This window comes from Lissotriton helveticus, chromosome 2_1 (assembly GCF_964261635.1).
Source record: "Lissotriton helveticus chromosome 2_1, aLisHel1.1, whole genome shotgun sequence".
Lineage (NCBI taxonomy): Eukaryota > Metazoa > Chordata > Amphibia > Caudata > Salamandridae > Lissotriton > Lissotriton helveticus.
This window is the reverse complement of record NC_136059.1, coordinates 109,240,576-109,252,988: the sequence shown is the minus strand read 5'-3', so window position 1 is coordinate 109,252,988 and position 12,413 is coordinate 109,240,576. Positions and strand designations below refer to the sequence as shown.

At 42.1% G+C, this 12,413-nt stretch overlaps 1 long non-coding RNA gene across 1 annotated transcript; it reads left to right on the top strand.

The window, feature by feature from the left end:
- The first annotated feature begins 374 nt into the window (after nucleotides 1-374).
- On the top strand, nucleotides 375-10,243 carry LOC144817771 (uncharacterized). Its single transcript, XR_013606978.1, has 2 exons — nucleotides 375-444; nucleotides 8,268-10,243. It is a non-coding gene; the product is annotated as an uncharacterized LOC144817771 (long non-coding RNA).
- Nucleotides 10,244-12,413: the final 2,170 nt, after the last annotated feature.

Below are 12,413 nucleotides of genomic sequence, written 5' to 3'. Positions count from 1 at the left end.
ACAAAATAATAATAATAATATGCACTTTGTGATGTGCATAGCATCGTTCATAGCAGCAGGATCGTCATAAACCGTCTGTGCTACCTTACAAGAGTCAAAACTTACACTAGACAAGACTCTTAACATTTTTATTGTTGCCGAAAAATTGCTGGAGGCAAAGAAGCAGCAGCAGTTGCTTTTAAAATAATAATATAGGGCGCCCCCATCCTTAGTCAGCGCCCAGTGCGGTGGCACCGATCGCACCACCCTAGAGGCGGCGCTGACAAGTTTCCAAAACCTCTGTGTCAGCAGACACTACACCGGAAGACTTTGGTCTCATTCTGTGATCCGGAAACCCAGGTCATTTATTAACTGACATACGATCGGCATTTTTTAAAATAAGTCGTACGGAACTCCCCAGAGAGACTGCATCCCAGCGACTCGACACTGCCAGGAGCGGGCGCGGTGAGTTACCGATACTGCTGACTCTGACCCACTCCCACCGGCCTCCACAGACTGTTGTCTAGTGTTACCCGATGCTGTGGAATCGCATTACACCTGTTTAATTCATTTGTAAACCCCTTTAACATCACATGAGGTACTTTGCTAACACCCTAATTCCGAGTTTGTCAGGTTCCAAGGGGCAGATTTACTAGCCCCTTGCGCAACTTTTGCGTCACTTTTCACATGGGTAAAGTGACGCAAAAGTGGCGCAAGGGGCTTCTAAATCTGCCCCCAAGTGCTTTTAATGTCCCAAGATAAATAACAATACATTGATGCATGGTATGTAAGAGGCGCAATACAAGCACCTAATACAGATATCTAGGGAACAACATTCAGAAAATGGTGATTATGCACTGTAATCCACAATGTACAGTAGGTCCCGTACACTTTTCCTCTAGTAAATTCCAGCAGGTTTAACTTGACAAAATGCAACACAATGTGAGATATTTAATGCAGCCGGTAATTACCAGATGTGATTAATACCCTCCAACTCGTAATTCCGACGCCTGTGCAAACGGCCATAATGTCTTATTTAAAACAATGTGAGACCTGGTAGGTATAATTGTCATAGTTGAATGTTGGCTCTGCCTTTGGGACCAGGATGGTTTGTTGGTTTGGTGCAAGTAGTTTCTTTTTTTAACCACTTCGTCTTTCAGCAATTTTTACCATTTCCCTGTGGATATTATCTTAATTGATGCAACTGAAAACAACAAATACATTACTTTTCATGTTTGCAGATCCTGGTATTTCCCAACTTCTCATCTCTTCATACTTTCTGCTAATGATCCTTCAATTAAATCATGCTTTAATACTATAACAAGGCCGCCACCTACCAACAACCCTGTCTTTTTTGCTACTCCCGACTCGTCCCTTGTGTCCTGCTTCGGATTGTGCTGCATTATTTCACCCTCAGAATTATTTTTTTGTGTGCTGTCTTTTTTTCATGACCTTTTGGAACATTCCGTATTCTGATTTCTCGTTTAGCTTTTTTAGGAATACATTGATGCTGAGCTCATAATTGCCTTCCTTAAAAGGGAAAAACGCAACTCCAAACTTATGTCTGGATTGTAAAACGGATGCACTTCTGGTCTGCTTCAGGCGCACCTTTCAAAAGGTTAGAACAGTGAGCCCTGTTATCATGAATGCTCTGCCTGCTCACCCCTCAAGAGCAGCCACAAACTCTCCCGGCTGCCCTTGTGGCAGGACATTCAGTGAAAGAAAGAGTGGCTGCCTACAAGCTACTCCACGTTTCACAGTTCAGACTGCAGCAGAGGCAAACTGATTCCCTCATTTGCATAGGGCCTTACCCAGATGTAAATGAGTGACACCTTCACAAGATAGCGATGGTGCTAAATATGTGCAGGCATTTTCTGTAATACAGAAATGGGAACACACGCATCTGCCGCAAAGTGGCGATAATTTAATCGCCCTATTAGCAAGCTGTCGCTAACATCAGTTAGCGACAGCTTTTAGGTGATAGCGAGCGGATTGGGGCCCGCTTTGCTTGTCAGCGATATTTCTAGCTAATGACATGCAAAGTGGGCGTACCCAACCTGTTAGCGAATGAAAGCAGTCGCTAACATCGCTATCGCCTATTATCAATGCAGGCGTAGCGATTAAAATATTCGCGCTAAGTGCGAATATCGCCAAATACTAATGCCTGCTCAGACCACTTCTTAGCCTGTATATCCAATGGGAGGTGGATATTTAGGTTAAGTCCCTATTAGCGATAATGCCTGAATATCGCTGAATTTCCAGCTATATTCACGCATTTCGCCGCAATCGCCGGATTGGAGATAAACGTTGCTAATAGCACGTTATCTCTGCGATAAAATCCGGGGATGCGCGGCTATAAAAAAAAAGTCGCTAAGTTTATTTAGCGATAAATATCGCTAGTTGTTGATAATATGCCCCAATATGTTTAAAATAGAAAATTAAAACTGTCAGCTAATTACCATGATAATTTCTCTCTCATACCTCCTGTCCGCTCACACTGCTAGGCGCTCTGCCTTAAGACAAGATCTCTTCTCTGGTCCTTCACCCATGTCACCAACCAAATCCTTTCCCACACGGTATGACAACCACCACGCATTGCCACATTGTATTGCACGCTATCCCTCAGAAAATGCACTTTGGCACCCAACAGTGGGGTATAAAACACTAAATAAATGCTACAATACAATACATTGCAATACTCAAGCCTACATCTGATCCTCAAACTGTTCTAAAATCTTCAAATTCCCTCCCACCTGCCACACCGTTATGTTTCACCTTTCTCTTTCCGGTGGTGTCTTCGCTGGGACATTTAAGCCCAGCTTTATACTTACTTTACTTAAGAAAAGTTTACTGAATCCTGCGGCCGCCTCTAAAATTCACTATTCTTGTATCTCTTCAAAGTCCTTGATTACAAATTCTGTAATGGCTTGCCAGCTATTGTTGATGCGCCAGTACACTGATTCCTTTTATTCATTTAGGTTTCTAATCTCACTTACCTGAACGTCCTCTGCATGCAGTTACGCATCACTTTTGCTCCTCCTGCAATGTTAAATGGATCACATGTGATCTTTCAGCTACTTTCGAAAGGGTGGACCATTCCATTACCTTCAGCCTGGTTGCTTTGTTCAGACTTTCTGGCTTTTTGCTTCTTTGCTTGCCTTCTTACTTATCTAATCTTTTGGGCTAACTTAGCCACTTCTTCTGATCTCCTGGGGTCACCTGGCACTCCCTCCTTGGTCCCCTACTATTCTCCATTAACACTTAACCTCAGTCAGGTTACAGAACAATCTCCTCTTTTCTGCGGCGGTGCCATTCTCATGCAGGCCGTTACAAAAAATGGGGTAACCCAATACCAGTCTTGGACCTGGGTTCAATTCGATAAAGAAAACAATGGTCCTGAACCTTGCCTTTATGAAATACTAGCAGCCCGTCCCGACGTTGTCCGGGTATGAAATAGAATGTGTGTAATGTGTGTATTTGGCAAGGGCAATTTATTTTAAAATCTCGCGGTAGACAACATTTTTTGTTTCATTAGAATAGGGACGGAGAAGGCCCAGCTGCCGAAATGGTTGATGTTAGCAGGCGCGTGTAATTGGTGTAGTGATCTGCCGCCTGGGCCCGGCTACAGCCCTGGTTGATGTTAGCAGGCGCTTGTAAAGTCATTGAATGAGAGAGTTATCAGCAGCGGGTAAATCCGTTTATTGAGAGAGTTGAGTGACAGCGAGTAGGAGAGGCTGCAGTAATTGTCCCCGCAGACACGCTCATTTGCGTGTTCCCCCGCTTGAGGCCCAGATGCAGGCCTCTTTGATGTTAGCAGGCGCGTGTTCCCCCGCTTGAGGCCCAGCTGCAGCCCTGGTTGATGTTATGAGGCGTGTGTAATTAGTGTACTGATCCGCCGCCTGAGCCTGGCTAGAGCCCTGGTTGATGGCAACAGGCGCGTGTAATTTCGTTGAATGAGAGAGTTCAGTAACAGCGCGCAAGAGAGGCTGCAGTAACGTTACTTACCAGGCCTCCAGGTGAACGTGTTTGTCACGCCCCCAGCACACGGCCACAGCAGAGGATCTTCTGATTAATGTACGACCCACATGGCATGAAGATCGGAACGTAGCACACGCCCCCAGCATTTCTCACGCCCCCAGCGTGCCCCTTGATGCGGCGCAATTGCGTTCACATGGCATGAAGGCCGGACACAAGTCCCCAGCGTTTCTCATGCCCCCAGCATGTCACGCCCCCAGCGTGCCCCTTGATGCTGCGCAGCAACGTAATTGGCGCTTGTATGTGCGACTCACATGGCATGAAGGGCGGACACACGCCCCCAGCGTTTGTCACGCCCCCAGCATTTGTCACGCCCACAGCCAAACTTCCTGTGATTCTGGGCAAATCACTTAATCTCCCCGTGCCTAACAAAAATTAATGTGTGTCCTCATGTAACGTAACTGGTGCTACGTAAAGCGCTCTGATACCTGATTCAGTTCGGGTCAAGTTTGTGCTATATAAAATTCTGCAAAAAAAAAAAAATTATGGTGGCCGTCTGCATAGCCTATGTCCTTCTGCTGTAACTGCCCTTTCCAAAGCTGTATTGTGTGTTGTGATTGGTGCTGTGGTTACTGAGATTACCCGCCTCAAAGGTTTGGGCTCTCTCTTTATAATATTAGTATGGATAAATCAATTATATCAAATCAATCTTTTGAGGTCACGAAATGTCTGCTCATAGTATTTAAAACATATCAGAGAGTAATGTGCAGCAGTCAAAGATTATCCGAAATACCGTAATTTATTCAGTCATAATTGGAAAAACAGTTGTAGATTCTGCTGCATTCATATTTTTATAAACAACAAACAATACAGCGTTGTTGCTTCAAGGGACCGTGCAGAAAGCAGATGCTCAGGTGTGGTGAATTGAAAGGATCCCAGGTGAAATTAAGCGAAAGGATTTAAAAAGTGGTTCACCAATTTTTGATTGATTGAGAAATATCAATATGGGTGACCTGGCCATCGTCTATCAAAAGTTTACATGGTCTAAGTACATATTTTACACAATCCAAGATTGTATCATTCTTTAGCACGACATGGATGGGTTTTATTTGGTCCAGGTACGATGGGTATAGGTGTCTACGTTTCGACCCGACTTGGGGCACAGAGGGTGCTTGGGCCTCGGCCTGCGGGTCTTCCTCAGGACTGGGGTGGGCAACCAGCTGGGCGATGTGGTATCCGTGTGTCACATCCGCAGTGTATTGTGGAGAGGACCAGTAGAATCCTTACTGGTACCAGTGCAGAAAGCATACGTCCTCTGCTAAGGTGTGTCCTAATTCAGAGGGTAATATTCGATATTCCACCCTGACCCGTGGTACAGGGTGGTCGCACCGACTTAAGTTGGTTCTATAGGCAATAAATGGCGGTAACTGATGTATCAGTTTTCATTCCCGAACTCCGTTGAACCCCTGGGGAGCCCTAAATGACGTCCATGGGCATGGTCCTATTGTTTCAATTTGTTCTTCTCAGTGATGTAAGTACAATATGACTATTCCAGCCCCTCTTTTCGATACATTTATTGCTTTCTCCTCACTATTTAAGGTGCCTGCTTTTCGTCTATTTGATATTTTCAGAACCAGCACTTTTGCTCATTAAAATCTCTTAGGGCCTGATTGCAATCTTGGTAGATGGGATACTCTGTCACAAATGTGCTGGGACACCAATGATCGTTTGACGGTGCTAAACTCCAGCCTTCGGGTAGGATCTTCCCGTTACTACTAGTGAACTCCACATTAATGTCCTGACCTATCTGATAGTCCAGTACATTGATTTTTCCTTCATAGTGGTTACCGCCATACATTTTCTCATGATAATGACACTGGATAAATCACTTTCTATAGGGTCGAAACATTGAAAAATCAACCAGTGGACGGAAATGATTTATCACGATGTACACATTGTTCTCTCGTTTTGAGTCATTTTGAGAATCTGTATCTATATCAGACCCTAGTAACTCGTGTATATAAGTTGCATATATACTGTATGCACAGCACCAAAGCACAACCTTTCACAAATGTCATTATTCACATTGACTGCATCGTTTTTTGGTGCACCTGTAATGTGATATGAGGATGTATGTCGTTACAACGCATGCTTTTTCCACGCATGCCTTTACAACGCAGGTTTTACAGCGCAAGTCGTTACAACGACTTGCGTTGGGGGGGCGCTGGATAGTGAATAGTTTAATTTACTATTCCAACTCCAGTCCCCGTGGATAGTAGGGAAGGTGTTGGATAGTAAATTAAACTATTACCTATCCTACAGCGCCCCCCAGCGCAATTCGTTGTAACGAATTGCGTTGTAAAAGTTGCGTGGTAAAGGTAGTGCGTGGTAAAAGTTGCGTTGTAAACGCTGTATACCGCGATATGATATGTTGAAAAGAACTTTCAGCAGTGAATAAAATTAACTATATCATTTCATTTTATTGTTTAAAAATCTCAATATTTAGCGTTGGACGTTTAGGATTAAAACCTCTCCCAAAGGGAACCATTGTCTTTCTTCTGCATTCATCAGCCCAGGTTCCCAGGGTTGTACTAGGGTTGCAGACTAATAGTTTGTTCATGCCCCAGGAACATGGCATCCTTGCTATTCTACTGCACAGCACTGCAATTGACTTGTAGAGATGCCACAGGCTCATGGGTCAGGGCGCTCATCCTTGCCCTCCCCTCAGGAATCTTCACAATCAGCTAACTGAGCCAGAAATTATACGAGAAGTATTAAGTGAAGCAGCAATGCAAGCTGTAATTAATTAATCTAACGAGTTGTCTAAGCAGATGTGAAAGCTGAAATGTCAATGGATAGACGGCTGGCAGAAAGTCAAAGGGAAGGTAAACAGAGAGAGCTTTGCCACTGTGCCATTGTTAACATTCACAGCTTTGTGCACACACCAGAATGGCTGCAAGGAAACATCGAGGGCAACTAACACATTTTTGTGCTCAAATGTGCTTTTACTCATATGGTGTGTGCTGTGTCAACTCTTGTGGCAATTCTGGCACAAATATCATTGCAAGATGGTGATGCAGTTGATCAGTGGATGAATGAATGGATGTATTTATTTCTTACTTTGGCCCCTTGTGAGGCACTACAGATCACAAAACTCTCAAGGATGATTGAAAACAGGGAGATGGATTCAGTAGCCATCGTCGATCTTGAGACCCGATGTAGGTGGCCCATTACTGGTCGGTAAACCCGAAATTCAGTCAATTTCAGGCTTACCGACTGGTATTGAGCCATTTCTGATGTAGGGGATGATTATGTAAATACAGAATCAGTATTTACCGATTCGGTATTTACCGAATCCTTATTTACCGATTCGGTATTTACCGAATCGGTAAATGACATGTAGGAAGCACTTTTAGGAGTGCTTATGTGCTGTAAGGATTCGTTATTTACCACCAACTATTAGTTGGTGGTAAATACCGAATACCTTTGAAAATGCAAATCTGCGCATTTTTAACAGTGCCATGTGGCAGACATACATGCCCTTAGGGCATGTATGTCTGCCACATGTGCACACAAGCACTATTCAGGGGTGCAACAAGGTGTCCATGTGACACCTTGCCACCCTTGAATGTTTCCCTATTTTACCGAATCGGTATTTACCGATTCGGTAATTCACATTCATTCCTATGGGCCTTCAGGCCCATAGGAATGAATTGCAATTACCGAATTGATAAATACCGATTCGGTAAATATCGTACCGATTCGGTAATACTTACCGAATTTTTATCTACATAGCATTTACCGATTCTAAAATACCGAATCGGTAAAATTTGGTATTTTAGAATCGGTAAATTTTCATTACCTACATCTAGCCCTTGGTCGGCAAGTATGGCGTTCTAAAGGGAGGTTCCTCTGTGAATCTTACTGGAAGATTAAATGAAAGATAGACGTGGAGTCCACTAAGTTCATGTTGCATTCTGCTAGGGCGTGATGTGATCCAAGAGGTATTTGAGGACCTTTAAGGGGGCTCTGTAGATCTAAACTAGTATTTTCACCTGAAGCATTTCTATTCTGCCAGGCCTAATACTTAATTGCAATAATACTAGGATGCTGCAGAGTTGTGCTTCTAAAAGTCCTGCATAACACCAAGTCAGGATTTCTTGCTGATGTGTTGTCCAATGCCAGGATTATTCATACATATTAAAAATCAATATCTTGTAAACTTACTTTTTTAAGGATGTTGATGAATGGTTTGAACTTATTATTGAAGTACATTTATTTTAAAATGCGCCCTTTTTCACTTGTGTGCCCAGGTGGAGTTCTTCAGATCTCATAGCTGTCCAAAAACATCCCTCACTTCGCAGCAGGAATTCTCCAATCTTCATCAATTACCCTCTGGATACCATCACCAGTTTGCCAGCTTCTGTCTAAAACCTATTTGATAATTTATTTTTCAGTACAAAAAATTGCACCTCAAGGAGACATTATGGCCACCTGCAGTGTTAGAAAATTTAAAGACGAGGATTACAAGATTGTGCGTCAAATGCTTGCTGTTAATCTAGATGGACTAGTTCCTCTACTAGTAAAGTATTTTCTGAGTCTACCCCGCGCTATGGTCTTCCTTGTGGTTGTCCCCCTCACACTCTTCATGGTGTTTAGATCAATAGTACTTAGTATCACATCTGTGGGAATATTTGTGGCATTTTCCTGGTACGGATCATGCCAAGTGTTCGACTATTTCCGGTATCACTATCTTAATGGAGACATGAAAGACATACAAAGCAATTACATGCAGAAGACAGGAGCTTGTTTCTGGGTGGCTGAGTCTGATGGGAAAGTCGTGGGCTTTGTGGCAGCAGAATCTGCTGGAAAGAAGGAATTGGAGCTGAAGCGTTTGAACGTGAGGAAGGAGTACTGGGGACGAGGAATTGGCAAAGCCTTGTGCCAAACATTGATCAACTTTGCCAAGGAAGAAGGAAATGAGGCAGTGGTCTTGGAAACAACGATTGTCCATTACTCTGCACACATTTTATATCAGAAGTTGGGATTTAATAAAACACATAGCTATATTCCACCTTATACCTTCTTCAGGTTGATGGATTGTATTATTCTCGGTTTGAGGTATGACATGCCAAAGAAAGTGTAAGTTAACATTTAATTAAACCAGAGTTGTTTCTATGCATGGGGCTAATCTGAGCATAGATGGGTAGTAATGGAAAATCCACTCATCTGTGGGAAAAATGGTAAATGGAGTGTAGAAATAATCACTCAAACTTCCACCGCCATATTACTTCAAAGTCACACAGCATTCTGCTGCTAGATTCTCACTTGGATTTAGCACTTCCTCTAAATGTAGGAGGATCGTCTGTTATGCTCCATATCTAAATCAAGACCTTAGCTTTTCAATATTGTTAAATAAATGTATTTCAAAAAGATAATGAGCACATGTTATTTTTAATTTAACACACAAGTTCAGCAAAAAAATGGTTTTACTATTGTTGGTGGTAAGATGGTTTGACAGACTATTGTCTTAAGATCATTCAAGAAAAGTAGTATTGACATAATTCTGGTCAAAAACTGAAGTTTTTTGTTATTAAACAGAATATAGTAGTTAATAAAATAGACAAATTTTAATATAGAGATATCTAAAATGCTCTGGAGCGTCTTAAGAAAGCTCACATGATACCTCGAAATTTATGAAGGGCCAGCAGGAGAAGGTTATCAACTATTCTCTACTCTGTGACATAAACACACCCACGCTTTGTGCCTTGTTTGTAGAGATCAGACTAGAGCATTCCTCTGTTTTACTCACTTAAACCTTTTGCTTCCTACATGGATCCCCTTATAATCGTACACTCAGCAGGCCAGGGGTCTCCAACCTTTTTTGTGGTGACAGCTACTTCTGATCAATGAAAACTTGAAAAGTCCTTTAATTACAAGGCTGAAATGCATCAACCCACACCCCCTAGGATCTACGCCAAACAAGAGGAAACAATGGAGAGTTAAAAATTTGTTGTAGACCAGCATTTGAGTTATTCTTGTAGGCAATTGATTTGTGTACTATTTGAGCATGTCTATTATTATTTGGCATATTTACCTAGAGACAGCAATTTTTGATTGCCTTCTAATAATGGTCTACTGTTTGTCATTGCGGTCCTAATTCTCACCTGCATTCAAATGTTATTGTCAACATTTCCTATCTTTGATGTATAGCAGTAATACATTTTGAAAGTTTATTGTAATGTATGTAAGTAAAATTGAACAAGTAAACATGGTTATCTGAATCTCAGATCTGTCTGATTGCCTCGCTTGATTGAAGGGCAGCAATGCCTCTCACAATTGATTGTATTTTGCAATTGGATATTGTGGTGTAGTTCCTATATTCCCAATATGCTCTGCACATTGGAATAATACATCCTATAGATTTGACGTAGTACTTAGGTCAGTAGGTCTCTATCGAATATACTAAACCTAACTGTGAGTGCCAGTTAGCTCAGAGGTCACTAGAAACGTTCTCGAATTTAGAAGAAGGGATTAGTTTCTGACAACCGCATAAACATGAGAACTTTGTTTCCCTAGGACTGGGATAACTATCTTCAGAGTCGTGGAAATAATAGATAAGTATTTCACTCAGTCAATCGTGCATGATTCGTTGCCACAGAGCTTGCAGAGAAAGAGTGAGACGGGCGTTTTCAATAAAAGGTTTATTGAACAGTCTTCTTTCTCATGCCAGAGAGGTGAACTGCTACAATCGTTAGACAGAATGAAAAGTATAATGCGTACAGCGAGAATAGTATTATAAAATACCACTGTAATAGCATTGTATGGTTTCTAAGCCATATAAAAATACATACGTAAATAACAGAGGCTATAATACTCAACTGGTGCTTCTAAAATACGCCTACCCCAATGTAACTTACCTAGGTCTAGTACGAGGGAAGAAGTAAGTATGGTCTTTAGCATAGGTTTAATTTTTTTGCCAAGAATCTACCAAAGGTTTCTCTAAGTTCTAATCAGCTCCATACCTTAGAATGAAGGAGGTCTGGTATCTCTGTCTCGGGACTCGATTTCTCAACACCCTGCAATGGGAGTCAGAAACACTGGAGCTGGATTTCTCAGCAGAGCAGGGCAGCTTCCTGATCAGTGCATCAGCTGGAGAGTCGGCTTCCTTCGGCACTTGCTGTAGCGAACTGCGTTGGGCAAGTAGGTTATCGAACTGTTCTGAACCACCGTGCATTGCTATAGCAAGTGAAGGTATATTTATACCTTGAAGGTGTTTAGGAATGCCATGTTTGACGTAAATTCGGGCATATGAACGTCATAAATGAACCCCTAAGGAATATATGTTCATTATAAAACTAACTGAGTTCTTGCAGAAATCAATATTCAAGCAAGGGGAAGTCCCTAACGGCTTAAGCTGGTTTTCCATGAAATCGTTGTGACGTTTGATGAATGGATGGAAGTAGCCATGCCTGTATTTGGGTTGCATGGGCTATGCTGAAATAAGGGCTTGACTTCTATGCCTATATAAGGGCAATGTGAATTGTACCTATATAAGGGCATGAATCGGGAAAATTCATTCAGAATCTAAAACGCCATACAACAATATATAAGATCCATTCTTAAAAGGGTGATTTCAGTCACAGTGAGGCTACAGATAATACGTTTGCCTCCTTTTAAAAGGTAATATATCTATCTTGCTAGAGCTATTTTTTGTTTGTGTCATGTGTGTCAGTGAGAGCGTGGTCTTTGGGGATATATGAACAGGTGTGCATATGAATGGGATATATGTGTATGGGTGAATGGGAGCCTGTGTCATATGCACTTGTGGCACAGGACATGCCTTTCACCATATTAATCCCAGATCCCTGAAATACTTCTGTAAAAAAAAATTGTTGTCCAGAGATTTTCATTTTTGATTTGTGTTTTTGGATCATTAGAGAGGTATCTTAACTTGAGTAGACATTGCTGATCTGGTCCGTAGTTTTCAGGATTTTTAAAAATGGCAGATGTGTTGAAGTGATGATGTTATATTTCAGGAACCATGGGGCATATTAGCAAGGGCAATATCGCCACTTTAGCTGGACTTTTTCCCGCTAATGGGGCAATATTTTTAACGCCCTATTAGCAAGCTGTCACTAACAGCAATTAGCAACAACTTTTAGGCGATAGCTACATGTTTGGGGCCCGCTTTGCATGTCAGCGATATTTATCGCTAATGACATGCAAAGTGGACATACCCAAACTGTTAGCGACGGAAAACAGTCGCTAACACAGCTATCGCCTATTATCAAGGCAGGTGAAGCGATAAAAAAAATCTGAGCGCGATTATCGCTATAAACTAACGCCTGCAAAAAGTTGACTTACCTGTATAATCAAAGGGGATGGAATATCAGATTATGCCCTTATTGGCGTTAATACGAGAATATCGCTGGATTTCCAGCGATATTCTCGCATTT